Below are 11,869 nucleotides of genomic sequence, written 5' to 3' on the forward strand. Positions count from 1 at the left end.
ATCCTTAATTTGTGGGGTACTCACCAGCAAGTTACTCCCACTAACTCCTGGCATTTCTAGCTGTCTTTCATGGCTTATATTACTACAGCATTCTGCTACAGAGTATTTCCTATGCTGAACTCTAATTAACTCAAAAGAACCTTTTAACTGCTTTTCACCCTCTTACACTTAGTAAAGTCTAAGTAGTTTCCTTTTACTACAGCATAGGTGGAATATCCACTGAATTCTCAATGAAATATATAAACAAAATTATTCATATCTTTAACCTAATTTACGAGTGTAAATGACACCTACGTGCCTCCCCCTGCCCACCCCACTTAGATTGAGTATTAACTAACACCTACAATATCTATGTTAAATTACTTAACAGTTACAAAAATGTTTTATAAATAGCTTATTACAGTAGAATATTGACAAAATATTGTCAAAAGATTTACTCTTAGATTAATGACAGCTAGGGACCCATAGATTGTAAGAAAAATTTAAAATCTTTGTGTACAACACCAAATGCACTGTATGTAATATACAATGTACTTGTAATTAAGCCGTAGCAATCAGATAGCAATTAAAATTTCAGTCCTGACAGCTACACAAGAAAAATAATTCCAAAACTATAAGAAAATGTAAAATTAAGTGATTAGCAAATTGTCTTTAAATATCACTGTCAACATCATATTAAAAGTTAATTTTAAGGTGAAATTCCCCTTTAAAGGAAAACTATACCCCCAAAATGAACACTTAAGCAACAGATAGTTCATATCATATTAAGTGGCATATTAAAGAATCTTACAAAACTGGAATATATATTTAAGTAAATATTGCCCTTTTACATCACTTGCCTTGAGCCACCATTTTGTGATGGTCTGTGTGCTGCCTCAGAGATCACCTGACCAGAAATACTACAACTCTAACTGTAACAGGAAGAAGTGTGAAAGCAAAAGACACAACTCAGTCTGTAAATTGGCTCATGTGACCTAACATGTATGGTTTGTTGGTATGTTTGTGAGTACAGTGAATCCTACGATCCCAGGGGGCGGCCCTTATTTTTTAAAATGTCAATTTTCTATTTATGATTACCCAATGGCACATACTGTACTACTATATTATTATGAAAATGGTTTATTTACATGAAGCAGGATTTTACATATGAGCTGTTTTATGCAATATCTTTTTATAGAGACCTACATTGTTTGGGGGGTATAGTTTTCCTTTAAGTTACTATTCGCTGAAAGCATAAATGCTTAAAGGCAAATGCATTACCTAGCACTAAGTTAATGAAATTCATGTACTAAAGCATTTTCCGCCTTCTAATTAAAACTAATGTTTTTGCAACAGAAAATGAAGCAATTAATTCAATAAATGCTTAACTAGAAAACACCTCAGCAAAAACGGAATTATTATGATCATTGTTATTTTTACCCTGCAAAATTTCATGTATCTGCAAAATAAAGTTCCAGTATTTCATAAGCCTGTCCTGTATTTTCTTTGTTGTTTCTGACATGTTTGCAAATAATTACATTCATTTCACATTTGAGGGAATCCTGTTATTTAAAATATTTTTTTTTAGAGTTCTCCTTGCATTTATGTTCTTTCCAAGTAATGAGAGAATAGAGATCATGGTTTATTTATAATTTGGTATTTATTTATTTATAGAACGTGAGCAATTTATGCATTCTTCCAGCGAAGTTCCACGTGTCCATTTTCTATGTCCTCTGTAAGTTGACTGGGAGATCAGTATTTATGCGCATGAGCAGTTGGAGGAGTTTGCCGGTTTGCACAAATGCGCATGCGCGGAATTACACTGAAATTGCCGATCTCGCAGTCAGCTTACCGAGAACGCAGAAGATGGATGCATGGAACTTTGCTGGAAGAATCTGTGGCGAGGGGTAAGAATGGAGTATGGGGCATCTCCCTGGGGGGGTAGTTAGTCTGGGGGGAGGAGGGAGGGGGGCCTACCTGGGGTGGGGGGTAAGGGTTTTTTTCAGAACAGGTTGATTTCTCCTTTAAAAACTCAATGAAATTATATTCAGATAAAGAATCTATAGTTATAATTTACACAATTTATTCAATTTAGTCAAATTTCTCAAGGTGGAAACATCCTGCAAGGCACCTAGAAGGGCTCATATACATCCGCAAGCACATTTGAAGTCCCACACTTTTCCCCACAGTAAGTTGCATATTAAACCTCTTTACCTTAAAGGTACTTGTGTCAAAATGTGATCTATGCATTTCCATATATTTGTGATCAGCAGCCCTCAGTTCTTCCTGCCTTCTGTTTCGAATCGAGTGCTGCTGTACCCAATGACCATGGGGAACCATGGAGTTAACAGGCTGTAGTTCCAAGATTCCCTTGTGCCTAACAAATCAGGCACAGACATCACTTTCATGCTGAACACCGGAAATGAAAGATGGACACACAATTGTGTCTGATTTCTGAAAAAATATGCACCGTTGCATTCATTTTGGCAGTATTTACAATGCCAACCTAATGGTTATTTATGAATAAATGAAAAGAAAGGACAAGGACAGACTCCTGTGGTTTAATCAGGGTGTCAGGTTTGACCACAAATTAGATGTTGGCAGTTAGGAGCCTATCAGGGGAATGTAATAAAAGTTGCAAAGAGCAAAACTATTCGCACCAATAAGACTAAAAATCCACATCTCACAATGTAATATTGTTCCTTAAACTGTTATAGCATTGCGAATTTTAATTGCGCAATGCAAATTTTAATTGCGCACTCATAAGAAGTGCTTGAAGGTGTCGTAATCTTTTGGAGCAAACATAACGACTTTTTCAGTAAGAAGTTTTATTACATTGACTGCGCATTGGCGCAAACTATAAAATTTGCAAACAGTTTTTTACTGTCGGAAGTGGTCGCTAAACAGTTTCCGGGCTCGCAAAAGCTATATTAAATTCGCACAAAGCTGTTTTGGTAATTGAGACACTATTGTCACACATCAGATTGGAGGCAAAGATAGTGGGAATGAAGTTTGAAGATAAAGAGTATAAGACAATAGCTTTCGCTGATGATATGCTAATTTTTGTCTCAAATCCGATGTCTTCCCTACCCAGCCTCTTATCACTTATAGAATATTTTGGAACCCTATCAAACTTTAAGGTTAACCTTACAAAATCTAAAATTTTGAACATCAATACCCCAGAAAATATAATGGACAGTTTAATAAATAACTTTCCCTTTAAAAAGGCAAAACATAGTATAAAATACTTGGGTGTTAATATAACTCCAAATATGTCCGATTTATATAACAGCAACTTTGTCCCCTTATTGACAATACTACAGGATAAGGTAAATAAATGGAATAAAATAAACCTGTCATGGATGGGGAGAGCACAAGTATTGAAAATGTTCCTGATGCCTAAACTGAACTACTATCTACAAGTTCTGCCAATTAGACTACCAGCTGTTTTTTTCAAGAAAATTAAATCCCTATTTATAAAATTTATTTGGAATGGCAAACAGGCTAGGATTCAATACAAACAACTAACATTACCATTAGACAGAGGAGGGTTAGCTATCCCAGATGCCTGGTTATATTATATTTCAATCCATTTAACACGTATTAAACAATGGGCAGGTGAAGAAAGGAAGAAAGAGTGGGCAGTGTTAGAACATCAGTGGGCAGGGATACCTTTGTTAAATTATTTATGGAGTGAACCCAAAGGTATACCGGACAAGGTGAAGACCCACCCTTTAATAGCTCCCACATTTAGGATCTGGTTCAGCAATAGAATAAAGATGAATCTGACTAAAATGCCCTTTATACTACAACCCTTAATTCACAACATTTCATTTATACCCAGTTTGGAGAGGGGTGCATTCGGGTATTGGCAGATACTCGAGGGGAGACCAAAGAGAATTAGCGATTTCCTGGAAAACAATAAAATGATTCCATTAAAAGAAATTCAAAAGAAATGGGGAAAACATGCTAGAGATGCATGGAACTACCGCCAATTGCAAAATTATACTCATAAATTTAAAGAGGAAGATTGGGATAGAGAATTGACCAAATGGGAAAAACTACTGGAAAGTAAAGAGGTCCCTAATAAAGCAATATCAATTATATATAAACTCTTATTATCAAATATCTTTCTGGGCAAAGACACAGCTCTTAGGGAATGGGAAAAAGATTTGGATATTAAGATCCCCTCCGAGATGTGGAATAAGATCCTGTTACAAGCCCACCAATCATCTAGAGCTGTAAGAGTGAGGGAAATGAATTTTAAAATAATTACTAGATGGCACCTTACACCAACTAGGTTGAATAAGATGTATCCTGAACTTACAGATTTATGTTGGAGATGCGGTAAGGAGAGGGGGACACATACGCACATATGGTGTAAGTGTAAGGATTTGCAAGATTATTGGGGTAAAATCCTGAAAGTAATAAAAGAAATAACTAACACCAATTTGTCGTTGGATGATGCCCCCTCGATTTTGCTAAGTCTAGATACTGATAAAAAGGGTTTATTAAGGGACCCACTTACCTTACACTTGCTGGATGCGGCTAGGTCAATAATCCCAAGATATTGGAAGAAGAAGGTTCCACCAAGTAGCATGGAATGGCAGCAGGCAGTAGAGCACACCAGAAAAATGGAAGAAATAACACATATTATTCATAACAATAGTGCTATATACTGGGATATTTGGGAACCATGGGTTAGGTTTATAAATAAATCGAGTTAAAAGGGATTTCAGTCTGAAAGAGGAATAAAGGGAGGATCCTTTGGAGTCTAGCTAACTATTCTGCTAGTCACATTTCTCCTAATTTTCCCATTCTTTGAGGTTGCACCATTTTTCATTCTGACTGATCTGATGTTACACAATGACCTGTTATTTTACACAATTTGATGTTTCAGGTCAATATTAGACTGCAGAAGCTTCCTTCTTGGTTTTTCTTGGTTCAGCAGTCCAAGAGACCATAGTGAGGCAGCAGAAAAGCACTAATGGAGAATGATCACTCGTAGTAAACTCATAGTAAATTTGTATTCATTGTTTAATTAAGTTCCATTTATGTGTAAAATATTTCTTTTTAGTTTAAGATGCAAAGTATGTTATTTCAGACAGCTGAATATTATAAGCAGCTCTTGTGAAAAAGCAGCAATGATATATATATTTCCCAGAAAACTATAAACTGCAAACTTTAGTCTACCCACTGCAGAATAATTTTGACTTGCAATAATGAGAGTCGTTGTCTGGAACTCCAAAATAGAGATATTAGGGAATGTTATGTTAAATTTCACCAGCAAATTAAAAAGATTGTTCAAATTCTCTTTTTAAACTGGACACCTTAAAATGTATATATTGCAGAAAGGATAAGTAACTAACTCATTTTACACCATGTAAGTACCATAAAAATCTACTCCATTTACAGGCATTTTATCACTGACTACAACAATTTAAGACATTAAAGTAGGTCTGCAATTAAAGGGAGAATAAAATGTATAATAAATAAAACAACACAAACTTGGGAAGAATATAAAACAAGGGCTCCTATAAAATTAACATACATATTAAATGAACTAAACCAGCCTTTTTAAAGATAAAATGATAAAGGTTTATTATTTGTCCTACTTACAAATGTGCACTAATTTCAATAAAAATGTTCTCTATCTTTTCCTCTTAAAATTTTTTTCTAAAAGCATCTCTTGCCTTGAGGTGGCAATTATACTAAATTGGAACTTTGTTGCTCTGCTTATTGAATGCCATTGGATTCTCCAAATTTACATGAAAATTGATATACTGTATACAATCATTGGGAATAGGCAACAAAGGGCTTGTACAATTTTCTAAACATCCACTAAAGACAGACTAATTGAATTGAAGTGTTAAAACCAACTCTATATTATCCCAGGAAAGTTGAAAAAAAATTAGGAAGGTTGTAGAAGCAAGTGCCTCAACAACTTAAAGCCATGTTCATGCATATGATTTGGGATGCCCAATGATCTCCAAGTACTGGGAAGAGGTTGGAGCTTTTTGAGGTAGCACTTGAATTTTCCAGGTAGCTGCACACCAACATTCTGTCTCTTTGGATGACAGGTATATTCACTTTTGTAACATAGTTAATTGAAACAGTTTTTTTTATTTTTAATAGTGTTTTATGTTTTATGCCAGAAAGTTGATCACTATTAAATGGATGGTATCAGGATCACCCGGAACTCGAACTCTGGTTTATACTGTCCAGGACTCTTACACTTAGCGAGTGAGCCGAGTGGAGGCTCTTGGGTCTGGGCCTGACCTTGTTGTTTCTGTATATCTGCCTGTTCCCAGTATGTCTCCTCCCTGTTCTCCACCCACCTCGTTTTCTTCATGTGTCTCCCATTTCCTAATCACCATCCCTTTATAAACCCAGCCCCGAGCCTTGCTCAAGGCTGAGTCATTGAATGTATTTTGTTTGTTCCTGGATAACCTTTGTTCCTTGTTCCTGTATTCCTGAAATTCTTGTTCCTGTGATCTTGTTCCAGCATTCCTTGCCCTCCTAATTTCCTGGTAATGACTTTGTCTTGACCTTGTATTGATTTTTGTCCTGTTCCTGTTATCTTCTGTTGCCATTAAACCTGCAATTCACTATGTCATCTTGAATTGTTTATGGCTATCCCCCTGGGCTTCCACCATACCCACTTCCAAGTGTGAGACTAACTCCAGTTACAGCGGCTTCCCGCTGTGAACGTTACAGATGGCCACCCAATAACCTACAATTCCTGAATGGGTTAAACTGGTAAACAGTATACAATCAAAAATAATGATGACATATGAAGCAAGAGGCAGTCCAGCTTAGTCTGATAATATCTTGTTTGCTGGAAGAACATCCAGATAGAGAAGTTACTAATTAGTTACAAAATACTACAACTAGTTAATGAAAACAGGAGTACTTTTATGCATTACTATATAAAACCTACTATCAAATAAGTAACAGATTGTATTGTTACATACTGTACTTTGTATATATATTTTTGTGTCTTATTTCCATTGTTCACTTCCTATTTTATTTTGTTCACAAAATCAATAAAAATAAACTTTGAAAAGAAGTTTCTTTGCACAGTGCACAATGCACAGTATGTAATGTAGGGTTTGGGAACCTGAAGCTCCTCAAATATTTATATTTTATAGTTTGCACCAGCTTACACTTTATGTAATAAAACATCTTACAGGAAGAGTTATTAAGTTTATCCCCAGACCATCAAGTGGGTCTTTAAAAAATGTGCTATGCTCAATTAAATTTTTACTTTAACAAACTGTCTAATAAAGTCTAAAACAAAGCAAAATGCATGTTTTTGCCATTATTTAAGGAACATTTTCTTATTTATGAATTTCTCTAGTTGATTTCAAAGACAATACAGCTTGTTACACATCCGAGAAAATTAAATGACCATTATCACTTTTCATTATAATAACAAAGTGTTTTCTGTGCATATAATAGATAATGAATCTTCAGATTTTTAGCAACAGATTTAAAACATTTCCATTAGTAAGATACTTACTGTATTTATTGATAATTTAAGGAAACAAAATAAATAATGAAATACAAAGCTTTCTTCAGCCAGTTTGATAAATTTATTTCAGAATCACTGGCTAGCCCTATCTTTTATACGTGAAATCAGTGAATTAGTTTATCATATATTAGATTTTTTACAACAAATCTTCTAATTATTTTGAGAAACAATCCTTCATGTAGACAGATGAAACTGAACAGCCTGCAGAAGTCAATTATATTCTCACAGTATTTTCCAGTAAGTTGTGTCCTGCAGCTACAGAGCTGCCAGTGCCTTTTAAAAGATCTGAAATTGAAAACGTAATTGTATTTAAGCCACATTTGAAACAATCACTTTTTATAGGAATTTCCAGTAAGGAGAACGTACAATCTTATTTTATGGTAATATTTGACGGTAACAGGGTGTGTTAAAGTTAACGCTGTTTATAAAAAGCAACAAATTACATGTCTTAAAGATAATATTAGTGCAGTGCAGTCCACATAGTAAGATTTACCTTAAAATATTTCATTTTTACTTAGTGGATCCTCTCACAAACTTAACAAAAGCAATTAAGCCTCACCTCTGTACCCAAAAACAAAAGATTTGTCGGAAAGTACTTGTCAGACAGGGAATTCACTAAGCTGGAGAAGGAAGTTTTAATGAAGAAATTAAACCTCATAGTGGTACTATGCAAGTTCCCAGTGGTGGATTTCATCATAGCAACAAAATCTTCCATCCACAATATCAATATACTTGGTGATGAGGCTAAAAACATCAAATTTAAAGTACCAGCTGCCCTAGCTAATGCTAAAGCCCTTCATTCAACCTAACTTTGCAGGAAAGGAGGGCTCTGATATTACTTGCAAAGGACCCCAAGTATCATTATCCTGCCACCAATTAAAAGGGAGATACCTTCACTTAACACATAAACTTAATGAAGAAGAGCATCAAGTTCACAATGGAAGATATGAAAGAAAGCGAACTGGAATTTTTGGACTATTCCATATACATCAAAGAGGAGGAGATCTGAATATTGAAGTATATAGAAAGCCCACTCATACTGTACAAATTAGTATTTGCAGTTTCATTTCCACCACCCTATGAACATAGGGGTTATAGGAACTCTGCACCATTGGGCAGAGACTGAGACAACCAATGTCAAGACATCTCAAAAGAGCTATGAAAACTTGTGGATACCCAGACTGGGCCTTTGTCAAAACATCATTAAGGTCAACCAAATGCACCATTCCAATACACACAGAGGAGAGGCTCATAGCAAGCAAAACAGCATCAAATCATCAAAACATCAATGAATGAGCCCTGAGTATTGCTCATTTATCAAAATCAATTGGCATTTTTTTTCAAAAACTATGGTTAAAAAACACATAAGTGAAAATATACATACATTCTGAAACCTCGAATAGTGCAAAATGTCACCAGAAAAAAACTCATTAAAGGAAAACTATACCCCCAAAATAAATACTTAAGCAACAGATAGTTTATATCAAATTGAATGACATATTAAAGAATCTTACCAAACTGGAATATATATTTACATAAATATTGCCCTTTTACATCTCTTGCCTTGAACCACCATTTCGTGACTCTATCTGTGCTGCCTCAGAGATCACCTGACCAGAAATACTACAACACTAACTGTAACAGGAAGAAGTGAGGAAGCAAAAGGCAGAACTCTGTCTGTTAATTGGCTCATGTGACCTTACATGTGTTTTGTATGTGTACTCAGTGAATCTTACGATCTCAGGGGGCGGCCCTTATTTTTTAAAATGGCAATTTTCTATTTATGATTACCCAATGGCACATACTACTAAAAAAGTATATTATTATGATAATGGTTCATTTACATGAAGCAGGGTTTTACACATGAGCTGTTTTACTCAGTATCTTTTAATAGAGACCTACATTGTTTGGGGGGTATAGTTTTCCTTTAAGTAAAAGCTGGTGAGTTTCTATAGAAGTCAATGGGAATTGTGTCAAGTGACTTAGGGGTCCGTTTACAAAAGCGTGGTAAAAATATTCGCACAAAATATAGACAAATTTGTTGCAGAATATGTTTTCGACAGTTTACTAACTTGCGGTAAATATAAATTTGCGAATTTTCTTGCACAAGCATCTGTTTTCGCCAGTTATCGCATTTGCTGAAAATAACGCTACTTACACATTTAATGTATTTATATATTTCCCCAGTTTATTGAAACATTCCAGTTTATAAGGCTCATTTAAACTGAATGGAACAATGTGATTCTCGTTGATGTGACATGTCACTGTGAATATTCTGTCACATTTTTTGTTATACAAGATAGTGCTCGAGGGGAAAATTAGCTTACAAGTTTTTTCTTAACCTTAAAAATTTGTAAAATTAGTTAATTGGTCTCCCTGCACCACAGACACCAAAACCATAATGTAAGCTTTATAGAATTCCTTTTACATACGTAGTGCTAGTCAAAAATCATAATATGGATTATATTGCTTTAAAATAGATATTACACACACAAAAAAATAACAGATATTTTTGATTGCTTTTCATTGCTTTCATATTCCTGTTTGCTAAATTAATGTTTCCCTTCCAGGCTCCTTGTCTGACCAATCACTAAATATGGTGAACAAATGAGCTGCTTGCTTCCTTGAAGTGCTAATTAGTTCAGAATAGACTGAATTCACCTACTTTTGTTTCTTATAAAATCTCCTCCGTTAAAAGAGCCCTATGAAACAAAAAAAAAGATTGCAAAGCTTGTAAGACCAGTAAAAATGAATCATCCAAATCATTTTGCATCTCACCATCATTCCCAGCACGCAAGGATATGGATTGTTTACATTTAAAACATAACACAGCATATGCATGGCTTGGCAACTCTTTTAAATATTTACTGCAGTTAGGACTAAAGTGGAGCTTTCTAGGTAATGTAAGTACACTATGAAATGAGAGTCTTTCTACACTCTAATATGCATGAACTATTCCCGTGCTGTTATAAATATAAAAATCTCTCCATCATCAGGTTTTTTTTGTAATTGTTTTAAGCTGTCTTATAATAACAGTCTCTGTAATAATAAACTCTTGACTCTTAGCTTTATAGGGTTATAACCGGTAATAAGGCTTTAGTAATAGATTCATTCCTGCCATTAAAGATATTTGGCCACAGGAGGCCACTCAAAAGGCCCCTAATAGGTAAATTATAACCTAAATTATTAACTGTGCTAATCAGGTAAATATCTAAAACAATGTGGAATACTGGTGGTCTATTTTCTACTCTGTTCTACTCTGTAGTACACTGTAGGGCAGTTGGGCCAAACACTGTTGGCCTGTATTGGATCACTGTAGGCACAACTATACTGGATATTGCCTTTGACAATATTACAATGTCCATACCTGAAATGCATTGTGCCTAGTAAAGAATCTATAAATACTGTACAATTAACACAGTTGAATGGTAATTTTAGTATGTCAGCATCATATTAATAGAGACATGTGGGCCCCCTGATTGTTCTGGGAAATCAAAATCCATTGCAATCAAATGAGCACTTCAGGAGTTTCTTTAAAGGGCACCTTTTGGGCGAAAATATTCTTCCCAACCAAAGGTGCGGGCTAATAGAGCCCACACTCCGGTTGAGAGTAACTGCCAATGCTAGAGCTCCCTCAAGGTGAGAGCAGCCATGTTGTGCCAAGCGCATGTGCATAATGAGCTTCTGAAATCACATACATAATGAGCAGGTTGCGGCATTCACTCATTATGCAGGTGTGTGCCCCAACATGGAGCTCTCTTCTAGTGCAGGTGTCCTAGTGCTGGAGGGGGCACTCTTTTTTTTTGAAAATAGTTTGATCGATGAATTAAAATCCTTCGAATCGTTTGATTGAACGATTTTTCCTACGATTGTTCAAACGAATTGCGGTAAATCCTTCGACTTCGAATATCGAGGTATAATTAACCCTCGATATTCGACCAATAGTAAATGTGCCCCTAGGTGTCACAATTATTTTGGTAGGGTCACTTTGTGTTTAAGTACTTTTTTGCCTGCTGGAATATTCCTTATACACGCAAATATTAAATATTCCACAAAGTACTTTTTTAGAACTCTGTTTGCTTCAGTTTTTCTGACTTTGATTCATTGCAATGTGATCAGAGCTGAGCTCAAAATTTAGCTAAAAGGTGTACTAGCTGTTAATGTCAAAGTGATTAATGACAAGACAAGGTAGCAATATTTGGGCATTAGAAACATTAACTTGAGGAAACTAAAAAGGAAGCTAAAAAGCCAAGGGAAAATACCAATTGCAAACTAAATTAGTATGTAGTTGTCAAATTATTATTGTATTTTCAACCAAACCATGATTGACAAGAAAACATGGGCCAGAGACCTGTA

The sequence above is a fragment of the Xenopus laevis genome, chromosome 5L, assembly GCF_017654675.1.
Source record: "Xenopus laevis strain J_2021 chromosome 5L, Xenopus_laevis_v10.1, whole genome shotgun sequence".
Classification (NCBI taxonomy): domain Eukaryota; kingdom Metazoa; phylum Chordata; class Amphibia; order Anura; family Pipidae; genus Xenopus; species Xenopus laevis.